The following is a 22,296-nucleotide window of genomic DNA, read 5'->3' as shown; positions in this document are numbered from 1 at the left end:
CATACCGCGCGTCGGCAAAGTGGCAGCTGCAGGACCAGCGACGCAGTATTGCGTCGCCAGCTGCAGGCTGATTAATCAGGAAGCAGCCGCTCGCGCGAGCGGCTGCTTCCTGTCAATTCACGGCGGGGGGCTCCGTGAATAGCCTGCGGGCCGCCGATGGCGGCTCGCAGGCTAAATGTAAACACAAGCGGAAATAATCCGCTTTGTTTACATTGTACGCCGCTGCTGCGCAGCAGCGCCGTAAGGCAGATCGGCGATCCCCGGCCAATCAGCGGCCGGGGATCGCCGCCATGTGACAGGGGACGTCCTGTCACTGGCTGCACAGGACGGATAGCGTCCTGTGCAGCCCAGAACACCAGGGGGGCCAGGTAGGAGAGGGAGGGGGGGGATTTCGCCGCGGAGGGGGGCTTTGAGGTGCCCCCCCCGCAACACCGGCAGGCAGGAGCGATCAGACCCCCCCAGCACATCATCCCCATAGTGGGGGAAAAAGGGGGGCGATCTGATCGCTCTGGATGCACCCTGATAGAGCCCACCCAGCACAGATCACAAATAACAGCGCTGGTCCTTAAGGCCCCATACACACATCAGACTATAGTCTTTGGAAAATGAAAGATCACAGACCAATCTTACCACCCTTCATGTAGTATGAGAGCCATACTCTACACAGTCTTTTCTATGGAGCTGAACTCCCCGTCAGAAAAAAATCTTTGCAAGATGCTGCACACACAGATGCTGTACAGACACAAAAGATCAGTATCTGCAAAAGATCTGTTCCTGCCAAAAATCCATTCCTGCAAATTGCAATGATGGTCTATGAGATCTGCAGATCATCATACACACATGATTTAACTGACATTCATCTACAGATCAGATCCACCAGGATGGATTTTCAGATCTGCGGATGATTGCTTGATCTGCAGTTGAATGTCAGTTAAATCATGTGTGTATGATGATCTGCAGATCTCATAGACTATCATTGCAATTTGCAGGAATGGATTTTTGGCAGGAACAGATCTTTTGCAGATACTGATCTTTTGTGTCTGTACAGCATCTGTGTGTCCAGCATCTTGCAAAGATTTTTTCCTGATGTGGAGTTCAGCTCCATAGAAAAGACTGTGTAGAGTATGGCTCTCATACTACATGAAGGGTGGTAAGATTGGTCTGTGATCTTTCATTTTCCAAAGACTATAGTCTGATGTGTGTATGAGCCTTAAGGGGGGGGGGGGGGGGTAAAGGGTGGGTCCTCAAGTGGTTAAATTGGTCCATTTTCAAGCTTCATAGATTTGCATAAAAATTGACTTATTTGCATAAACTCTTAAATATTTGCATTTACCTCTCACTACAGTTGTTCGCTAAAGTGTCCTTTTTCTCATCTGAAAAAGTAGGGCGGTATGGCCACCTCCTGTATTGCATAGTGTGAACAAGGCCTAAAAAAGGTATATTGAGGTTTCTCTTAATTTAAGGAATTGCTTGTTTATCAAGGCAAAGATCAGCCAGTCTGCATCATATTTAAAATGACTGTAAATGGTTGGAAGATTAAATCTGGTTGTTCTGTTTCTAGTCTACACACATCACATCAGCATTGCACTTCGCAGCGCTGTTGTCACAAATCAGGCAGTGGTTAATTCTATATGACGTTGCACAAGTAAAGGGCGTGCTGGCATAAAAAACATTCTTTTCAAGCAGTGCGATACTCTGTAGCTGTTCTTATTCTTCCTGTTGCCATTTCAAGCAATGAGCTAATTTGTAAACCCTACATGTTAGAAAATGCAAAAACAAGAAACATGGTGCTGAACAGATGGGAAATGTGCTATAGGCGTCAGTAAAGATGTCATGTCATTTTCATAAATGTACCCCAGTGCCTTTTAAACCTTGCCTGGAGCCATAATTGCTAGTGCGATGCCTGCTATATGTAGTTCTTTGCATTCATTGTTTTGTACACATAGAAAAATGACATTTGGTGCATTCTATTGTGTGTGTGTGTGTGGTGTTGTTGTTTTCTTTGTTTTTCTTTTTTAATAGACTTCAGCACTACAAGAGTCTTTGTAGAGTAATTGAAGGGCGCATCAAGCATAAGGCAGAGACCACACTTGCCAGTGTGAAAAACAAATGTGTTTTTCCAAACTTTTTTTTTTTAAAACACGGTGTGTTTTAAGCCAGTTTTGCACCTGGCCAGTGCATTTGCGGTTTCGATGCTCCGCCCCCATTGCACTGCAATGCACAAATCCTCATTCATATGACCCTGTGGCAGAGTGTGCAGACAGGGTGTGCATAGTGCCGCCCCCTGCATGCCCTTTACTGTCCCTTGCCCAGTAAAGTACTCCCTGCTGGACAAGAAGTACGTTACTGGGATTCCTGGCTTGGTGTTTGCGTCATTGCGCTCTGCACCGCTGCCGCAAACAAATTTAACATTTTTCCATCAACCATTGACTTCTATGTATTCTGGCGCCAATGGGTCGTCGAGGAAGTCCAACGGTATCGCGCTGATGACTTTGCGATCAGTAACTTCCGGCACCACGCAATGCCATAAATGTACTGTTCCCCATAGAACTTTCATTTCTGTTGCGTCACCCTGTGTGCAACGCAAAGAAAGCTTCCTAGTGTAAAAGGGGCCTAAACGTAAACGCTGCTTGTTCTACGATAGCTAATGATTGTCAGTGTGAAAATACACGCAATGTCCAATATTATGGCGCAAGATGTATGTTTTTTTTGTTTTGTTTTTTTCCCGCCTGTGAAAAACACATTGGGCTCTATTCACAAAGCATTACCGCATTGGATGCAGAATGGATGCAGAAAAACTGACTCCAATGAATGTCTATGGGCCCGTTTCCACTAAACGCGATTTTTCTGATGCAGATTTTTCCATAGGCATTCATTGGAGTCAGTTTTTCTGCACCCATTCTGCATCCAATCTGCGTGTAGTGGTAACAGGCCCTTAGTGTTAGGCATTAGGAGAGGGAAATTAGTGTTGGGCATTGAGGGGATAGTGTTAGGCATTAGGATGGGGAGTGGGAGGTTGGTGTTGGGTAGTAGGAGGGGGAGTTAGGCTGCTTTCACAGTAAGACGTTACAGGCACACGTTAGTGCAGCCTGTAACTCAGCCCAACTCACAGCAATGTAAAAGCAATGGGCTGTTCACAGTGCCCATGTTGCGTTACTTAGTAACGCTGCATGTTCTGTGAAAGTGCAGCATGCTGTGCGTTATATGCGGCTTTAGCCACGTTAGACTGCTTGCCCATGTGCAGTAATTAGCCACATGGCTAATTATATTCACTGCACTGCTGACGTGCAGTGTTTACTTCCTGAAGCGTCCGCTTTGTGCGCTGATTGGCTGGCGGGACCACGTGATGCGGGGTGGAACACACCGCATCACATGGTGCCGCCAGCCAATCAGCGCAGTGCGCACAAAAAGCTGCATAACGCAGCTCACTCTGGCATCCTCCTTGACCACCACCAGGCGTTGCGTTAGGGGCATGTTATGCGACCATAACGTCCCCTAAGACGCAACGTCCTGGTGGGAAAGTAGCCTCAGTGTTAGACATTAGGAGAGGGAGGTTGGTGTTGGGCATGGGGGGGGGGAGGGGTAGTGTTGGGCATTGGGTGGGGGAATGAGAGATTGGTGTTGGGCAGTACGAGGGGGAGTTAGTGTTAGACACAGTGGCAGCTCCAGCTTCAAATTTTTTGGGGGGTGCACAAACTGTGTAGTTCCCCTCAACTTAGTAGCTAAGCATTGTTGAAGACTAGACTTGGTTCTTACAGACTGGAAGTTTTAAAATAGGATTATTATCCTGATTGTAAACACCCTGTCTGTAAAATTCAAGCTGTAGCTTATTGGCCAATTTAAAGGAAAAACCGTAAGCTTTCAGCTCGTAAGCCTTTTTCAGACTCTATTCTTGTTGACTGATAATGTTAGAACATACAGTACAATCAGGAGGTAGAGATATTTTTTTTTTAAATTGCAAGGGATCTTGTGAGGATTGTGAGGTATTTTCGATAGATAAGAGCCTTGCTTTACTTGACACCTACATAGACCCAGGCTGACATTTTTACAGACCCTCTCCTGTTTACCTGTACACTGCTGGAGCCTGGAAACAGTTAACTGTATGTTACTGAGCAGTGTGTGTGTGTGGGGAGGGGGAGCACTATGCTTCCCAGAGGAGGCCAGTGCCCCAGTGTGCCCCCCCCCCCCCCACATGGTTAGGCATTAGGCAGGTTGGTGTTAGGCACTAGGAGTGGGGTCAACTTCCCTTTTGGCCTCTGACAAAGTAGGGAGCCCCATGGAATTGTTGTGAGGCCAGTCTTACCCTTGTTGTACCTTGTTACTTTTACTTTTTCTTTTTCAACTATCAACACCGCCTGGCGCAACACCCTTACAGGGTGATGCCACAATACATACTCAAGTTATGGGATTACATATTTTCAGAAAATAAAATGGAGATGTTTTGCTCTGCATAGTATGTTGGTTGTGTGATTGTTGAATCTGTGTGTGTGTACGCGTGTGCGCATCGTAGTGACCGTTCATTGACTGCATATGGACATTTGCTGAACTGGGATACATGAGAAACAGTGACTGCATGTAGAGAATTTATGAATTGAGTCTTCTAAATGTTAAAGGACTACAAAGCATGTTCTGCCAGGAATTGTGTATAAACTCTGTGTACAACTCTAAGCAAATAACTGTAAAATTCTCAAGATCTTTTGAGAACTTTGTGTTTTGACCTAGAACTTTGATGTCTGGTTAGCTCTGCTTTGTGTAGGAATGTTTATAAATACGAAGGCGCCACATGTGAGCAGCCGCCCACCTCATGTTTGCCACATATGTGCAGTTCTGGAAACCTATATTGTGCTGTAGTAAGGAAGAAACCGAATGCCAAACATCCCTGTCTTTTAGATAAAAGGGGCTGAGATACATGACAGATTTTTGTTCTTGAAACAGAATAATTTAAATCTTTCAGTGACTGCATGTGTGCGCAACTGCCTATGCTATGCTATGAATGCATCCTTAATACCCTCAATATGTAAGGAAAATGCAAATCCCACTGCTAATAGATAACTGCTCAACAGAGCCTGGGGTCCTGGGGGATGTGTATCAGTTCTGTATCCCAAAGCCACACTTGCAGGACCTCTCCAGAATTAAACTTCAGGAATCACATTTCAGCTGTTGTGAAACATTCCTTCTTTCACCTAAGCAATATTGCAAAAATTAAGCACCTCATTCCTTCAGAGCATCTTTCAACCCTAGTTCACGCCTTCATCACATCACGGCTGGACTATTGCAATGCCCTCTATGCAGGCCTTCCAAATACAGACCTACACCGCCTGCAGCTAATACAGAATGCTGCCACAAGATTGCTAACAAGCCAACCCAGCCATTGCCACATAACACCATTCCTTTGCTCACTTCACTGGCTACCCATAAAATGGAGAATCCTTTTCAAAATTGGCATGCTAACATTCAAATCCCTACACGACCTATCCCCGGATACCTGAAGGATTTGTTGCATCTGCGTCACACCTCCCACAACTTCAGATCAAAAGAATCCGATAACCTGAACACCCTCAGTCCAAATAAAAACCTTTGGAGCCATAGCTGTATGTCATGCTGCCACTACCCTGTGGAATGCCTTGCCAAACTTAATCAAGACCGCTCCAACCCTGGACACATTTAAATCAAAACTGAAAAGCCACCTGTTTAGTCTGGCATTTTCCCTGTACACATCACTATTAGAGATGGTCCGAACCTCCGATTTTAGGTTCGCGAAACAGCAATAGACTTCAATGGGGAGGCGAACTTTGAAAACTAGAAATATTAATGCTGGCCACAAAAGTGATGAAAAAGATGTTTCAAGGGGTCTGACACCTGGAGGAAGTCCCTGGGAAAAATCCGGATTAGACGCAAAGCAGCGTTTTAAGGGCAGAAATCACATTGAATGCTAACTTGCAGGCTTAACCGCTTGCCGCCCGCGTCACGCCAATGGGCGTGGCCGCGGCGGCAGCCCCAGGACCAGCTAACGCCAATTGGCGTAAAGTCCTGGGGCAGCAGTTTACGGGAGATCGCGCGCAGGCTGCGCGCGCATCTCCCGCTTGGTGGGCAGAGCTAAGCTCCGCCTTCAGTCTCCGAGCGGCGATTGCCGCTCGGGAGACTGTTACACAGCGAAACCGCCATGTATTTACATGTGCAGCGCTGCGATCAGCAGCAGCGCTGCACTGGGGACAGCCGTGTGACACGGCTGTCCCTCTGGGGGACAAGAGAGCGATTGGCTCTCATAGGCAGAAGCCTATGACAGCCGATCGCCGTGATTGGCCGGCTGGGGGGAGGGAGGGGGTTTAGAAAAAAAAAAATAAGAAAATAGCAAAAAATATTAAAAAAACAAACAAATATTTTTCAAAAAAAAAATAAACACGTAGGGCGATCAGACCTCACCAACAGAGAGCTCTGTTGGTGGGGAGAAAAGGGGGGGGATCACTTGTGTGCAGAGGTATACGGCCCTGCAGCTTGGCCTTAAAGCTGCAGTGGCCAATTAAGGTTAAATTAGGCTGGTCACTAGGGGGGTTTAACACCATGGTCCTCAAGAGGTTAAAGTGCTTTAAAACATTTTGCATGTGTATACATCAATCAGGGAGTGTAATTAGAGTTCTGCTTCACACTGACAGACCAAACTCACTGTGTAACGCACCGAAAACAGCTGTTTGCGTAGTGAAGGCTGTGCTGGACTGGTGCGCACCATGGCCAGAGTACAGGCCGTGGCGGTTTTCAAGCCCATATGGTCGCCGGGCTGTGGTAGCTCAATGATAGAACAACAGTGACTGTCCAGCTGATCAAATTTGGTCTGTCCACAATGAAGCAACCACCTTATTATCTTTGGTGTGCCACCCCCCCCCCCCCCCAACCCGAGACACTCATATAGCCGCCAGTCATTGCTTCATTGTGATATGCAAGCCCCTTCACCGCGGCAAGGTAATGATCACAAAGGGGAATTGGCACATGTACATGCCTTTTTGTTTTGTTGTTGCAGCCAGAAAAAGCGGCCTTGAAAATTCAGGAATCCGCCTGGAGTCCTTGTGGACCCTTTTGGTGGCGGCGGAGAAGGCAGTCAAGCGGCCTGCAGGGAGAGATGCTGTGTGGGGAGCGACTTAGTCTTTGGGCAGGCAGCCAGTCACATGGCGTACATGCAGAGATGCTGTGTGTGGGGACTGACTTAGTCTTCGCGCGGGCAGTAGCCCTCCGGGATCCATGCCTCATTCATTTTGATAACGCTTGGTGTAATTACCTTCTTAAAACAGAAGGAAATTTGCAATAATTCAGTTATAAGTGAGCATCTGTGGTTACCCACAATGCACTACCACTAAATATATCATTTTGATAAAGGTGAGATACTGAACACTTTTTTTTTTTTTTTTTTTACTTCGGTGACTTCTCTTCTCAGTAACGATGCCTCCAGCTGCGCTGAAGGTCCTTTTTGACAGGATGCTTGAGGCAGGGCAAGACAGAAGTTGGATGGCAAATTGGGACAGCTCTGGCCACAGGTCAAGCCTGCGCACCCAGTAGTCCAAGGGTTCATCGCTGCTCACAGTGTCTACATCCACGCTTAAGGCCAGGTAGTTTGCTACCTGCTGGTCCAGGTATTGGTGGAGAGTGGATCCGGAAGCACTAAGGCGAGGCGTAGGACTAAAGAATGTCCGCATGTCCAACATCATGAGATCGCTGGAGCGTCCTGTTCTTGCCTGCGTGGACATGGGAGAAGGATTACGGGCAGTGGTACCTTTATTGCATTGTGCTGTGACATCACCCTTAAACGCATTGTAAAGCATAGATGACAGCTTGTTCTGCATGTGCGGCATCCTTTCTGCCTTCTGGTGAGTTTGTAACATGTCCGCCACTTTGCCTATACCGAGGGTCTAGTAGCGTGGCCACCCAGTACGGCTCATTCCCCTTGAGTTTTTTTATACGGGGGTCCCTCAACAGGCTGGAAAGCATGAAAGACGCCATCTGCACAAAGTTGGATGCAGACGTACTATCCATCTCCTCTTGCTCTTCCTCAGTGACATCAGGTAAGTCCTCCTCCTCCACCCAGCCACGAACAATACCACAGGAACGTCGAGCAGCACAAGCCTGCTGCGGTTGTTCTTCTGCCGCCGCCTCCTCCTCCTCCAAAGAAACACCTTCCTCATCATCCGAGTCTGACTCCTCTTCCCCACACGACTCTTCCTCCTCCTCCCCCCTCTGTGCTGCCGCAGGTGTTGAGGAAACCTCTAATTCTGATGTAATGCATACTTTAGAGTAGTGAAAGGTGTTTGCTTCTGAAAAGTTTCACCAGACTTACAGTGGGTTGCAAAAGTATTCAGCCCCCTTGAAGTTTTCCACATTTTGTCATATTACTGACACAAACATGAATCAATTTTATTGGAATTCCACATGAAAGACCAACACAAAGTGGTGTACACATGAGAAATGGAACGAAAATCATACATGATTCCCAACATTTTTTACAAATAAATAACTGCAAAGTGGTGTGTGCATAATTATTCGGCCCCCTTTGATCTGAGTGCAGTCAGTTGCCTATAGACATTGCCTGATGAGTGCTAATGACTAAATAGAGTGCACCTGTGTGTAATCTAATGTCAGTACAAATGCAGCTGCTCTGTGAGGGCCTCAGAGGTTGTCTAAGAGAATATTGGGAGCAACAACACCGTAAAGTCCAAAGAACACACAAGACTGGTCAGGGATCAAGTTATTGAGAAATTTAAAGCAGGCTTAGGCTACAAAAAGATTTCCAAAGCCTTGAACATCCCATGGAACACTGTTCAAGCGATCATTCAGAAATGGAAGGAGTATGGCACAACTGTACACCTACCAAGACAAGGCCATCCACCTAAACTCACAGGCCGAACAAGGAGAGCACTGATCAGAAATGCATTCAAGAGGCCCATGGTGACTCTGGACGAGCTGCAGAGATCTACAGCTCAGGTGGGTGACTCTGCCTATAGGACAACTATTAGTCATGCACTGTACAAAGTTGGCCTTTATGGAAGAGTGGCAAGAAGAAAGGCATTGTTAACAGAAAGCATAAGAAGTCCAGTTTGCAGTTTGCCACAAGCCATGTGGCAGACACAGCAACTATGTGGAAGAAGGTGCTCTGGTCAGATGAGACCAAAATGGAACTTTTTGACCAAAATGCAAAACGCTATGTGTGGCAGAAAACTAACACTGCACATCACTCTGAACACACCATCCCAACTGTCAAATATGGTGGTGGCAGCAACATGCTCGGGGGGTGCATCTCTTCAGCAGGGACAGGGAAGCTGGTCAGAGTTGATGGGAAGATGGATGGAGCCAAATACAGGGCAAACTTGGAAGAAAACCTCTTGGAGACTGAAAAAAGACTTGAGACTCGGGCGGAGGTTCACCTTCCAGCAGGACAATGACCCTAAACATAAAGCCAGGGCAACAATGGAATGGTTTAAAACAAAACATATCTATGTGTTAGAATGGCCCAGTCAAAGTCCAGATCTAAATCCAATCGATAATCTGTGGCAATATCTGAAAACTGCTGTTCACAAACGCTGTCCATCTAATCTGACTGAGCTGGAGCTGTTTTGCAAGGAAGAATGGGCAAGGATTTCAGTCTCTAGATGTGCAAAGCTGGTAGAGACATACCCTAAAAGACTGGCAGCTGTAATTGCAGCAAAAGGTGGTTCTACAAAGTATTGACTCAGGGGGCCGAATAATTACGCACACCCCACTTTGCAGTTATTTGTAAAAAATGTTTTGAATGATGTATGATTTTCCATCCACTTCTCACATGTACACCACTTTGTATTGGTCTTTCACGTGGAATTCCAATAAAATTGATGCATATCTGTGGCAATAATGTGACAAAATGTGGAAAACTTCAAGGGGGCCGAATACTTTTGCAACCCACTGTATATACTGGCTGCCTCAAGTCTATTGACTTATTTAAAGTGACTCTCCTCTAATTAAAATGGCAAAGCGTTTGCATACTGCATTTGCCTACCAGATTATGCAGGATCTAAGGCTACCTTCCTGCTATTCCTGCAGGAGTTGGCCCACGCAAATACTTGCATCTCAACAGGGGCGCCGCCTCCTTGTACCCCCAAGAAAAGAGGGGCAGCGCAAACACCCCCTCAAAGCATCTACTGCCCGGGAGCGCCTCAACTGCCTCTCTGGGGGGGGGGGGGGGGGAAGCAAGAACACATGGACGGTGACTCCCCAGACGTGGCCTACGCCTAAAGAGAACCATCCATGTGCCCCCCCCTACCCCCCCCAAAGGACCGATGCCCTACTATTGCGTAATTTGCTTACCTGTAGTTCACATGTGTATCCTGGGAGCGAACACACCGACAATGGGGCGAGGGAGGGGGGGGGGGGGGAAGCGCAGCCAAACCCTCCACCCTGGTGCAACACTACTGCCGGGGGACCCATGCGCACCCCCCCCCCCCCCCCACACACACACACACACAACACCCCCAAGACAAAGAACACATAACAATGCATACTGGAGAGGAGTGAAAGGTGTGTGCTTCTGACCAGTTTCACCTGACTTATATACTGGCTGCCTCAAGTCTATTGACTAATTTAAACTGACTCATCTAATTAAAATGGATTCTGATGTAAATTGCTCCCACAACTGTTCCTGCCGTAACTGTTCCTCTTCGCTCCTCCACAGCTTGATCCACCACTCTACGCATGGCAAGCTCCAGGAAGTAAGCGTACGGGATCAAGTTGCTGATGGTGCCTTCACTGCGACTCGCCAGGTTGGTCACCTCCTCAAACGGCCGCATAATCCTGCATGCATTTCGCATCAGTGTCCAGTTGTTGGGCCAGAACATCCCCATCTCCCCAGATTGTGTCCTTTTACTGTAATTGTACAGGTATTGGGTGACTGCTTTCTCCTGTTCTAGCAGGTGAGAGAACATGACCAGGGTCAAATATTAGTGAGTCAAGCTCACATATCAAGCGTCTCACCGGCAAGTTGTTTCTCCGCTGCATGTCCGCAAAGTGTGCCATGGCCGTGTAAGACCACCTGAAATGCCCACACAACTTCCTGGCCTGCTTCAGGACATCCTCTAAGCCTGGGAACTTTGACACAAATCTTTGAATGACTAGATTCAGCACATGTGCCATGCAGGGTACATGTGTCAGCTTTCCCAAATTCAAAGCGGAAAGGAGATTGCTGCCATTGTCACACATAACGTTGCCGATCTCCAGCTGGTGCGGGGTCAGCCACTTATCCACCTGTTTAAGAGCAGCCAGGAGAGCTGGTCCAGTGTGACTCTCCGCTTTGCGGCAAGACAAGTCTAATATGGCGTGACACCATCGTACCTGGCATGCAGCATAGGCCCTGGGGAGAAGGGGCTGTATAGCTGGAGAGGAGATTGCAGCACCAGTAGAGTTGAACTGCCACTCAGCCGATGAGGAGGAGGACGACAGAGAAGAGGATGTAGCAGGAGGAGAGGAGGTGGCAGGAGGCCTGCCTGCAAGCCGTGGAGGTGTCACAATTTAGTCCGCTGCACAGCCATGTACTCCCTGCTTGCCATCAGTCACCAGGTTGACCCAATGGGCTGTGTAAGTTATGTACCTGCCCTGACCGTGCTTGGAAGACCAGGCATCTGTGGTCAGGTGGACCCTTGACCTAACGCTCTTCGCCAGAGATGACACTACTTGCCTCTCAACTTCACGGTACAGTTTGGGTATCGCCTTTATAGAAAAATAATTGCGGCCTGGTATCTTCCACTGTGGTGTCCCAATGGCCACAAATTTACGGAAGGCCTCAGAGTCCACCAGCTTGTATGGTAACAGCTGGCGAGCTAACAGTTCCGCCACACCAGCTGTCAGACGCCGGGCACGGAGGTGACTGGCAGAAAATGGCTTCTTTCGCTCAAAGATTTCCTTCATGGACACCTGGCTGCGGGAGGAGCAGGAACCGCTCAAGGTCAGAGGCAGAGTGGAGGAGGGTGGCTGTGAAGGTGCAAGGGAGAAAGCGGCTGAAGATGCTGCACCTGAAGGAAGAAGAGGAGAAGGAGGGTGGCTTTTCTTTTGTGTGCTGCTTTTGCTCAGGTGCTCTTCCCATTTCAGTTTGTGCCTTTTCTCCATGTGCCTTCGTAAGGCACTTGTCCCTACGTGAGTGTTGGCCTTTCCACGGCTCAATTTTTGGAGGCAGAGAGAACAGATGGCATTGCTTCGATCTGAGGCAGACTCATTAAAAAATTTCCAAACCCCTGAGCCACCCTGGGGTGATGGCATTATGGTGGCATCAGCAGCTGACGTTGAAGGGCATGTTGGCTGGCTGTCAATAGGTGGCGATACATGGCGCCGGACAATGCCACCAGCTGTTTCTGACAACGAGCTCCCCTGCTTCTTTCAGGAACTCGTCTCCTCCTACTCCTCTCTGACTCCCCCTCTGAACAGTCCCCTTGGTGATCTTGTCTATTAGGAACTTGTGTGGGATCCGTATCATCATAATCATCTTGCCCAGCTTCGCTTTCCTCAGACACCTCCAAAACTGCACCAACAGCAAGTACTTAATCATCCTCCTCCTCACACGTTACGTCCATAGTGTCGCCGCCTAACTCAGACATATGAGGTGGTGTAACTTGCTTAGTGCCTTCAGCTGGTTGTAACAATAATGGCTGTGAATCAGTTAATTCCCCACCAATTAACTCCTGCGAAGTGTCAAATGCAATGGATGTGGTGCTTGTAGTAGGGCTGGTGGCTGCGCAAGATGAGGTGTTCTGTGTTAAATAGGCAACCAGGTCCTGACAATCTTGGGAGTTGATGGGACGTGCATTCTTCTGAGCACTGTACTTTGGGCCAGGGCCGCACGAAATCTCATCACCATGACCTCGCACAGACCTGCCGGGTGGCCTTCCTCTGGGTCAGCCTCTACCCCTGCCTGTTTTGTCCGTTGTGTCCATATCGGGGGGGGGGGGGGGGGGGGATGAAGTGAAAGGTATGCATTGACTTGATTAATACAATGTGCAGTTAACAGGTATGCACGGAGTGGTATATCACACTGCGTGCACTCATGTAGGTAGATGGGTGCACTGAACACAACAGGTAGGTATATGCAGTGATGGGTATTACAATGTGCACCTGTCACACACAGACAGGTAGCGGACAGGCACAGTGACCCTGCATGCACTCAGCTCACGTAGGTAGGTGGGTGCACTGTGAACAGGTAGGTAGGTATATGCAGTACTCGGTATTACAATGTGCACCTGTCACACACAGGTAGTCACTGAATGTGCTGGGCCTGGCAGTGGCACACACACAGTATGACTTATCAAGGCTGTCCATGCAACACAAGTGTCAGTGGGACAAACAGAAAAAAAAATAGATCACAAGAACAAGAATAGCTCTCAAAATAGCTGTTGTGGGGTGCTATTTTAGCAATAAGAATCAGCAAGCTAACAAGCCTACAAGAGCCTAACTAATCTTTCACTATGAGAGTCTGCAGCAGCAGCCGCTGTCCCTTCTCTATTTACTGCAGGCACACGAGTGAGTAAAATGGCCGGCGATGCCTGCCTTTTATAAGGGGGGAGTGGCCCCAGGAGGGAGTGTAGCCTGATTGGCTCCAATGTGCCTGCTGACTGTGGTGTAGAGGGTCAAAGTTGACCCTAATGGTGCATTATGGGGGCAAACCGAACTTCCGGAAAAGTTTGCAGTTCTCCGCAATCGCGAACCCCCGGAAGTTCGCCGGCCATCTCTAATCACTATGTATCGATCTGAGACAAGCTTATGTGCTTTGGGTCCTATGGGAGAAAAGCACTTTACAAATGTTTCTTTGTCGTTCCTTCAAATCTACAGTGGCATAAAAAGAATGTCATTTTACTTTGTAATTTTCTCTATTAAGGTTGGGAGGACACGATTTTATGGGCGTTTTTTAGCAGGTTGCAAAGCTCTGGGTTTCCAACCATGCTGCTTGCACACGTTTTTAAATTGCTGTGGAAATTGCAAAGGAAAAACATGAATGAAAGCAAACTACTTGTGATTCTTAAGCAGGCCATTGACTTCAATGGCCAGTTCAGCCACGTGCCGCAAAGCATGCAGGATTCATACAAGTGTGCTCCTGTCCAGCAGGAAGTACGCCACTGGGTGAGAGGAGTGCGGTGGTGGGGGCAGTGCTATGCACCTGACGCTGTTGGCCTACTCTTCCGCAAGGTCATATGTTTGTAATATTGTGTGATGTGATGAGGCATCGCACTGCAAATGCACACCTCAAGTGTAAAACTGGCCTAAATGTTCCCTTTAAACAGTTTTAAGCCTGGTTCACACATCCAATTTTGGATTTTGGCTAACTTTATCACCTCCCTATAGTATGGAGGCCAACAGGTTTTGATTACTACCTTATATACTTGCGTATAATCCTAATTTTTCAGCACAAAAAAAATGTGCTGAAGATGTACCCAATCGGCTTATATGCGAGTCAGTGAGAAGAATGGATGGTGGAACAGGTTTTGTTACTGTTAGAAGAGCGTAAGGATCTTGCACTATTGATCCTGCTCTTGCCAGCTGACTCCCTGCTGTGTCCGACCGTGGCCCCCATCCCCTGCAACATGGTGTGCAGGCAGAGTGAGCTGCTTAAAGTGAACCCAAATTAAAAATACAAGATTTCAGAAATAAAATCTATTTTCTAAATTATTATAATGAATATCAGCCTTTTTTCAGCTGCATGATGACAAATATAACATATTTTACATTTATTGGAGGAACCCCTCCCTTCCTTTCATATTGCCGGGACAGAATTCGGCAGACTGGTGGAGTAGGAGGTGTCCGGCAAAGGAGGAATTGCTAATGGCTGCCACTTGTTATAAAAAGAGAATAGTGAAAAGCATGCACTGAAATGCTCATAGGCTTGAAGGAGTATTTATTTATCTTTATATGTGTCAGAGTGGTGCAACTAAATATTTTGAATTAAAAAAATGTTTGGTTTGGGTCCGCTTTAAGAATTCCTGTCAGTGTCCCCTGGCTTGAGGAGCAAAGTTAGCAATGTGTCAGTGGTGCAATGATCCAGGATGCTTCCTGTGTGGTAATTACTGCATCTCATATCTGATGCGATTTAGTGGCGTCTTGACACAGCTGTATTATCCTTGGGGCACATCTGGCTATGGCTATGGGGAGAGGGAATGACTTATATTGGGGGCACATCTGGATACTGTGGAAGGGTTATATTAGGGAGGGGGCTTATACGAGAGTCAATTGCTTTTTCCTGGTTTCTGAGGGAAAAGTGAGTACCTCGGCTTATACACGAAAGGCTTATATGTGAGTATATATGCTATAAACTGATTGTTTAGGTAAACTCTCATACTATATGGAAGTAGATTAGTAGAATAGTAGAAGTAGAAAAGTGGATTGCCTTGTCATTGGCCAATCAAATTTGGATGTGTGTATACCAGGTTCTATACGCCTCTAACTTCAAGTGTACATTGATTAAAATTTTATTTTATGCCTTTTCACCCCCACAGCTTCGCTGAGTTTAATGACACGCTCAATCATGCAGCTTACATGCCTCTCTCCTTACAGGTCCTCTTTCAATAAATAATTATTGAGCGAGCCCAGAGAGGTCGAGCAGCAGAGCACAGTGTAATTTTAAAAGGTAGGACTTTATGGACCACGGTTACTACTATAATGTTGTTATACACCTGACTGCTTTCTTTATTTGCTTTTTTTGCTCTACTTTTAAGGTGGTGGTGGTGTGTGTTTTTTTATTTTTATTTTTTTATATAGAGTGCCAACATATTCTGTAGCGCTATACAATATGCAAAACATGCAACAATGGGGAGCATAGATACATGAGCAGTTCAACATACTGTACAATCAGGACAACCAGCGACATTAGTACTGATACAAATAACTGATGTGTAGTTTAAATAACCTCATTTAATACTGATAGTTATAAGAAAAGTTTTTCAAGTGGCGGATTCTAGGAACACCTAGATGGTAAGCAAAGCGAGACCAGGAGCCCAATGGTGCAGTAACGTTAGTTTAGGGGTGATTGTAGGTATATAACTTTATACTCACAAAGATGGGTTGCAGATCCCTGCAACCACTGTATAGGCTTTTGGGGAATAAACAGTCCCCGCTCTGTTCTCCAGGTACGTGCTGGATGATTTCTCTCCTATAGTTTTTGGTAAAACTATTACCTCCAAGAGGAGATCTGGATGGAAATTTGTGTGTATGGACACCAAGAATATTAAAATAAGTTTTGTAGTGGTATGGCAAATGCATAAACAAGACGTGTACTCTTACCTCTCCGAAAGATACAACACCAGCTCCACAAGATAAAATGTTTTTATTCAAAATGCAGACAACGCGTTTTACGGGTATTAGCTCGCTTCCTCAGGTCAATACACAGTGCCTTGTAACAATGTGCATTAGAGTATGGGCACATCAGAGGCGCTCCTACTCCATGCACATTGTTACAAGGCACTGTATTGCAGAGTAATAGCCCTCAACACCACTCAATTTCAAAGTAATAGTAAGTGATTAGTCACCTTGTCTTGCCATCTATGGGATCTCCACTGTGCGTGTGTTTTCTCCAAGAAAGGAAAAAAGCATGCATGAATTCACCATTCTAGAAAAACAGAAGGCAGGCATCCAGCATCAAGTATAGCTTTTATTGTGCCACTTTTATCGGTAACACTTGTGTAAATGATTTCAGGTGAACCAAACGTGGGAGAGGAGGTGGGTGCGGGGACACTAGACAGACCGAACGACGGCCGTTTCACTTTGGTGAGGACACTTGGTCAGCCCCCTCGCTAATGTGTAATGGCTGTCGTTGAGTTTCCAACATGAGAGAAATCGAATTCTGTGAGAAAACACAGGAGAAGAGCTAATTATTGTTTATTGCTGCTGGGAATTGTCTGCATTGTTAGAAAACCTATTGGGTGCCAAGTACTAACAGTGAGGTTATCATCAGGTGTATGAAAAAAAAACAAAGCTTATTAACACCTGACGAGATCTGAATGCAATTTAATTTGACTGCAACTCCATGGAGTTTTCCATGGAGTTTTCCTGTAACGGTTGTCTGCTCATTGCTTCTCTTCACATTAAGTGCCCCTTTCAGCTCCGGTTCCAAACAGTCTGAAACCAGAGACGGGGCAGTGAAAGTTTAGCTTAATGCATGTTATTGTTTTCTGTATGAGCCAAGTTTTCTGTAACGTTCTCTGCTTCTCGGATAGCTCTGCTGTGTTTGGCATCAGGGGACATCCCAGCAGTTCACTGTAATTGCAGCGAGCTCCAATTATGCAAGCTTCAACTTTCAGTAACTTTTCATAAGCTCTTGAGAGTTGTGAGATGTATTTTAAAGTCTTCCAAAGTTGCTTACAAAACAAATCTTAGATAAGGAAGGCTTCTAAAGAGGACATGTGCATTCTGTACCGTACAGGGACATTTCTATGTGGAAGAAAGTCAAAGCTAGAAATGTTTGTGGTTGTTTTCACTTGCTCGCTTTTATACATGTTTCAATTTCAATAGTCCGATAGTACTTGTCATTTTGTAAAACAATTGCATCTGTACAAGAATGGATTTAGGTGAAATGGGGCCCTAGGCAAGAAACCACTTTGGGGCCCCCCTTTCATGGCGATCTGGCTTTTTTGGTAAGATTTGCAGGGGGCTAGCATCAAACGGGCCCCTGGTCTTTCTCTCTTGGCTCTAGGCAACTGCCTAAGTTGCCTTGTGGATGATCTGGCTCTGCATCTATACAAAATCAAACTGAAAAGTTAAAAATGATTGATTTGTGATCATTATATATTAGAGAGGATCTTTAACCGAAGATTGAACTTCATCCCAATCAGTAGCTGAATTCCCCTTTCAGTAAAGTAGCTAGAGATCATGGGGCCCCATAGCAAAACTTTCATGGGGCCCTCAGATAAATTCACTCTTAAAGAGACACTGAAGCGAAAAAAAAATTGATATGATTTGTATGTGTAGTACAGCTAAGAAATAAAGCATCAGCAGCAGAGACATAAGTCTAACATTGGTTTCCAGTACAGGAAGAGTTAAGAAACTCCAGTTGTTATCTATGCAAATAGCCACTGAGCTCTACAACTTTGAAAGTAGCAGAAAGCTCTGACTTCTGATTAGGTTATCTCAGCTGTATTGTGTTTTTCTTTTGCAGAGAATAGTTCAGGACAGGTCAAAAGTTCACTGCCTGTTCTATAAAAACATTTAGAATGCTGAATAATGTGTAAATTGCACATATTAGAGAATGATGCAGTGTTATATAAAAAAAAGCTGTATACCTGAAAATAAAAATATGGGAATATTTTTTTTTTGCTACCAATATTCTAGTAATTATCCATACTACACAACCAACTCATGTTATAATAATTTTTTTTTCACTCCAGTGTCTCTTTAAGCACTGCCGCCTGCCCCTACCCTATGGATAAAAGTTCATTGAGCAATTTACATTTTCATGGAATCAACACTGCACATAGTTCAGGACCACTGAGGCAAAATCTGCACTGAGGGTGTAGAAACATAAGAAAGTTAATGGTGAATACACGAAGTACCACCTGGGCCCCCTTTGCTCCAGGACCCCATAGCAGAAGCAGCTGCTATGGCTATTGCTACGCCCCTGCCCCCTTTCCCATGAGAAATCTATACCTTTTCTTATATAGATCATTAGGGGGTCTGTATGGCTGATATTGTGGTGAAACACCTCCCTCCAACAGTGTGATGTCATCATGACCATGGTCCTGACAGTTTCCTGTCTGTAAACCTTGTTGCATTGTGGGAAAGAACAGCCGTTTCTAACTGCCAAGCAGCCAGTATCTCCTTATGTGCATATATAGAGCTATAAAAAAACAACCTTTTAGCCTATCACAATGTTAGTGGGTATGGTTATAAATGGCAGTTGATGCTGTTTTTATTTTATTTTTTTTCCTCCTCCTTCTTGCCTGCTAGTAGTAAAGATGACGACGTCCAGGCTCATTGTGCATCAAACAACCTGAATTAATTACATGGCGAATATCAATCATTTCTTGATCTTTCATCTATTTTTTTTTATCTTCTCCCTTGGCAATGTACAGTGGCTTGTATGGTGAGCTTTAGATATTTTTTTGCCTAAAGGTGGCCATACACTGGTCGATTTGCAATCAGATCAACCAACAGATAGATCCCTTTCGGATCAAATCCGGCGATCGAGAAAAATCTTCTGCACGGACGGATCGACGGGAATGATTGATTTTGGACATAAATCGATCATTCTGTCAACGTTTGCGCAACGATTTCACAGCAGATTCGATCACAGTGATCGAATCTGCTGTATATCGGCAGGAAAATCACTAGGTGTATGGGCCCCTTATTTTAAAGGGGAACTGAAGAGAGAGGTATATGGAGGCTGTCCTGTTTATTTCCTTTTAGACAATACCAGTTGCCTGGCAGCCCTGCTGATCCTCTGCCTCTAATACTATTAGCCATAGCCCCTGAACAAGCATGCAGCAGATCAGGTGTTTCAGTGGTTCAGACTTATAAGTCTGATCTGACAAGACTAGCTGCATGCTTGTTTCTGGTTTTAATCAGATACTACTGCAGAGAAATAGACCAGCAGGGCTGCCAGGCAACTGGTATTGATTAAAAGGAAATAAACATGACAGCCTCCATATACCCCTCTCTTCAGTTCCCCTTTAAGGGGAAAAGTTAAGGCTAACTAGTTCAGCAAATAGAGGAACCACATTTAAATATCACAAACAGAACTCAGAGGCTTTTAGCAGAGCAGATTGTCCAAATGATGATGATATTATTGAAGAAAAGTTACCTACAGTAGCTCCACCCATGCCAATGTTTTGTTTTTGTTCCCCCTTTTCGCTAAAGTTCCTCTTTAAATTCAATATTAAAATCAATATTTCTATTGAATAGGATTGCTCCTACGCTGGGTTCTCCCATCGCCTTTCCACTTCACTTAAATACAGCTACTCTCTACCGCAGGGGTAGGGAACCTATGGCTCGGGAGTCAGATGTGGCTCTTTTGATGGCTACATCTGGCTCACAGACAGATCAGTAGGGGTTTATTCACTAAGCTACACATTTAAAATGTTCAGGGTAGGCATGCTACTGTCGTAGCATGCCCTGCTAACTTACTCGCGCTCCACCCCCCAAAAAACTAACGGCCGCTCCAATTGTCCCAACCTGGATCCTGTCAGGTCCAGTGACTTTGTAGGACAAGATCCTTGCACTTTGGCCCAATAGGCTGCTTGTCACTTGACAAGCAGCCTATTGGGACAAAGTGCTGGGACCTCGTCCTACAAAGTGAATCAACCCCCAAGTCAGCTAGCTAATTGTACAATCTGTTAGTCGGTATTTCTCCTGTCTTGCTCTCGGGGAAATTGCTGATGTTGCTGAAACCCAAGAGAAGCTAAAGACGTGTCTGACACTGCCGCTGCCCGAAGGATCAACTGTGTACACATCACCATGGCAACAGGGATGTGAGCCCTCTGCTGTGCATGCACACTGTCCCAGTTTGAAACCTATTGTATGGCTCCCACGGAATTACATTTTAAAATCTGTGGCGTTTATGGCTCTCTCAGCCAAAAAGGTTCCTGACGCCTGCTCTACCGTAAGGCTTCCGATGTAGAGCACATGCAGAGCCGGATTAAGGCTAAATGGGGCCCTAAGCAAAGTAACTGATTTGGGCCCCCCCATCATGTCGTAATAGAATCAGAAGATGCAGCTGCACAGCAACATGCTGCACACACCGGTGCAGCCGAGCTACTGGTTGCTATGGGCAACAGCCCGCTTTCCTCTGTGGGTGCACAATGCAGGGAATAGCAGTGGCAAAATGAAGAGTGAGAGATGAATGGCTGGGACATTTGCACTCAGGGGCTGGGGCACCCCTGTGAAGAGGGCACCAGATATCACAACAGCAGCACTTTCCCCGTGCATCTCCAGCCTGGCAATAGCAGAAAGCTCTGGACACCGCCAAACCGGAAGACGTTCCCCAGACAGAATTACATACCCACTCCCACCACCGAACAACTGATTTCCTCCCAAACTAGACAGCCACCATGCAGCCTCCATCCAAGTGAATACGATAGTCCAGCAGAGAAGGCAACCGTAGCGGGGGAGAATGACAGCACCAGATGACTCACATTCACCTATTGCGATCCAAGCAATAGAGGTCCCGTCATCCGGAGCCCATCTGTCTACATTAGAGTGCTGCCGCTCTGTTACTACTACTATTACTACTTCCTACTTCCTGTCTGATCTGAGAATCAGGAAGTTCAGAGCGAGCGGCTGCACTGTAGAAGAGACAGATGGGTTTTAGATGACGGGATCTCTATCGCTAGAGGATAGGTGAGTGAGCGTTTGCCATCTGCTGCTATTGTTCTTGCTGCAGCTGTGGTTCTCTGTGGGAAGGGAGGGAGGAGTGGGCAGCGGCAGAGTGCACAGTAGCAGGAGGGGGACCTAGGAGGAGAGCCTGGCTCTGAAGACAATCAGCAGCGCACGGCATCATTTGACAAGACAAGACAAGACAAATAACATTTATATCGCGCTTTTCTTCTGGCGGACTCAAAGCGCCAGAGCTGCAGCCACTAGGATGCGCCCTATAGGCAGTAGCAGTGTTAGAGAGACTTGCCTAAGGTCTCCTACTGAATAGGTGCTGGCTTACTGAACAGGCAGAGCCAAGATTAAAACCCTCGTCTCCTGTGTCAGAGGCAGAGCCCTTAAAGGGACTCCGAGCAGTGCCTGTGGGTATGCCTGTAAGCATACCCACAACAGCACTTTATATATAATTGGAAAGAGGAGAAAGAGAGCTTTAAAATGATATGCATCTTTCCATAGTTACTGCACTGCTCAGAGGGCGAGAGCTGGTTTATGTGCTGATGGGGCCCCTTTGACTCTGAATGGGGCCCCAAGCGACTGCTTTTGATGCCTGGTCAGTAATCCGGCCCTGAGCACATGCCATGCATTGGTAGCTTTATGGACAGGGCCGGGTTCTCTCATGAAGCTAGGTGAAACATTTGCATCAAGCGCAGAGATTACAGGGGCAGCATTTTTGTACTGTGTTTACACTAACAGCATACAGTCAGAGTACGAGGAGAAGCGAAAGGAGAGTGAGGTGAAGAGGTAATCATTGGGGAAAAACAACTTGTGCTGTGTGATGAGTCTGACAGTGAGTGAGGAGGGGGAAGGCAGGAGAGCAGCAATGTTTTCACTTGCACAGCAGAAGGGAGGAGGTGGCAATACTGTCCTGACTGAGGAGGAATGGAATGGCTGAGGGTGAGCAATTTGTTTGTCACAGACTCACAGCCAGCCAGTGTGCTATTCAGGGGC

At 46.3% G+C, this 22,296-nt stretch overlaps 1 long non-coding RNA gene across 2 annotated transcripts in view; it reads left to right on the top strand.

Annotated features, from left to right (window-relative positions):
• The window catches only part of LOC137535644 (uncharacterized), a 357,455-nt gene that overhangs the window by 125,169 nt on the left and 209,990 nt on the right, over positions 1–22,296 (top strand). For both annotated transcript variants that reach the window (XR_011024422.1, XR_011024423.1), the window contains one exon: positions 15,544–15,616. This is a non-coding gene — a long non-coding RNA (uncharacterized lncRNA). The remainder of the gene's footprint in view (positions 1–15,543; positions 15,617–22,296) is intronic.

The sequence above is a fragment of the Hyperolius riggenbachi genome, chromosome 10 (genome assembly GCF_040937935.1).
Source record: "Hyperolius riggenbachi isolate aHypRig1 chromosome 10, aHypRig1.pri, whole genome shotgun sequence".
In the NCBI taxonomy this organism is placed as follows: Eukaryota; Metazoa; Chordata; class Amphibia; order Anura; family Hyperoliidae; genus Hyperolius; species Hyperolius riggenbachi.
This window is presented reverse-complemented; position numbering and strand designations above follow the sequence as displayed.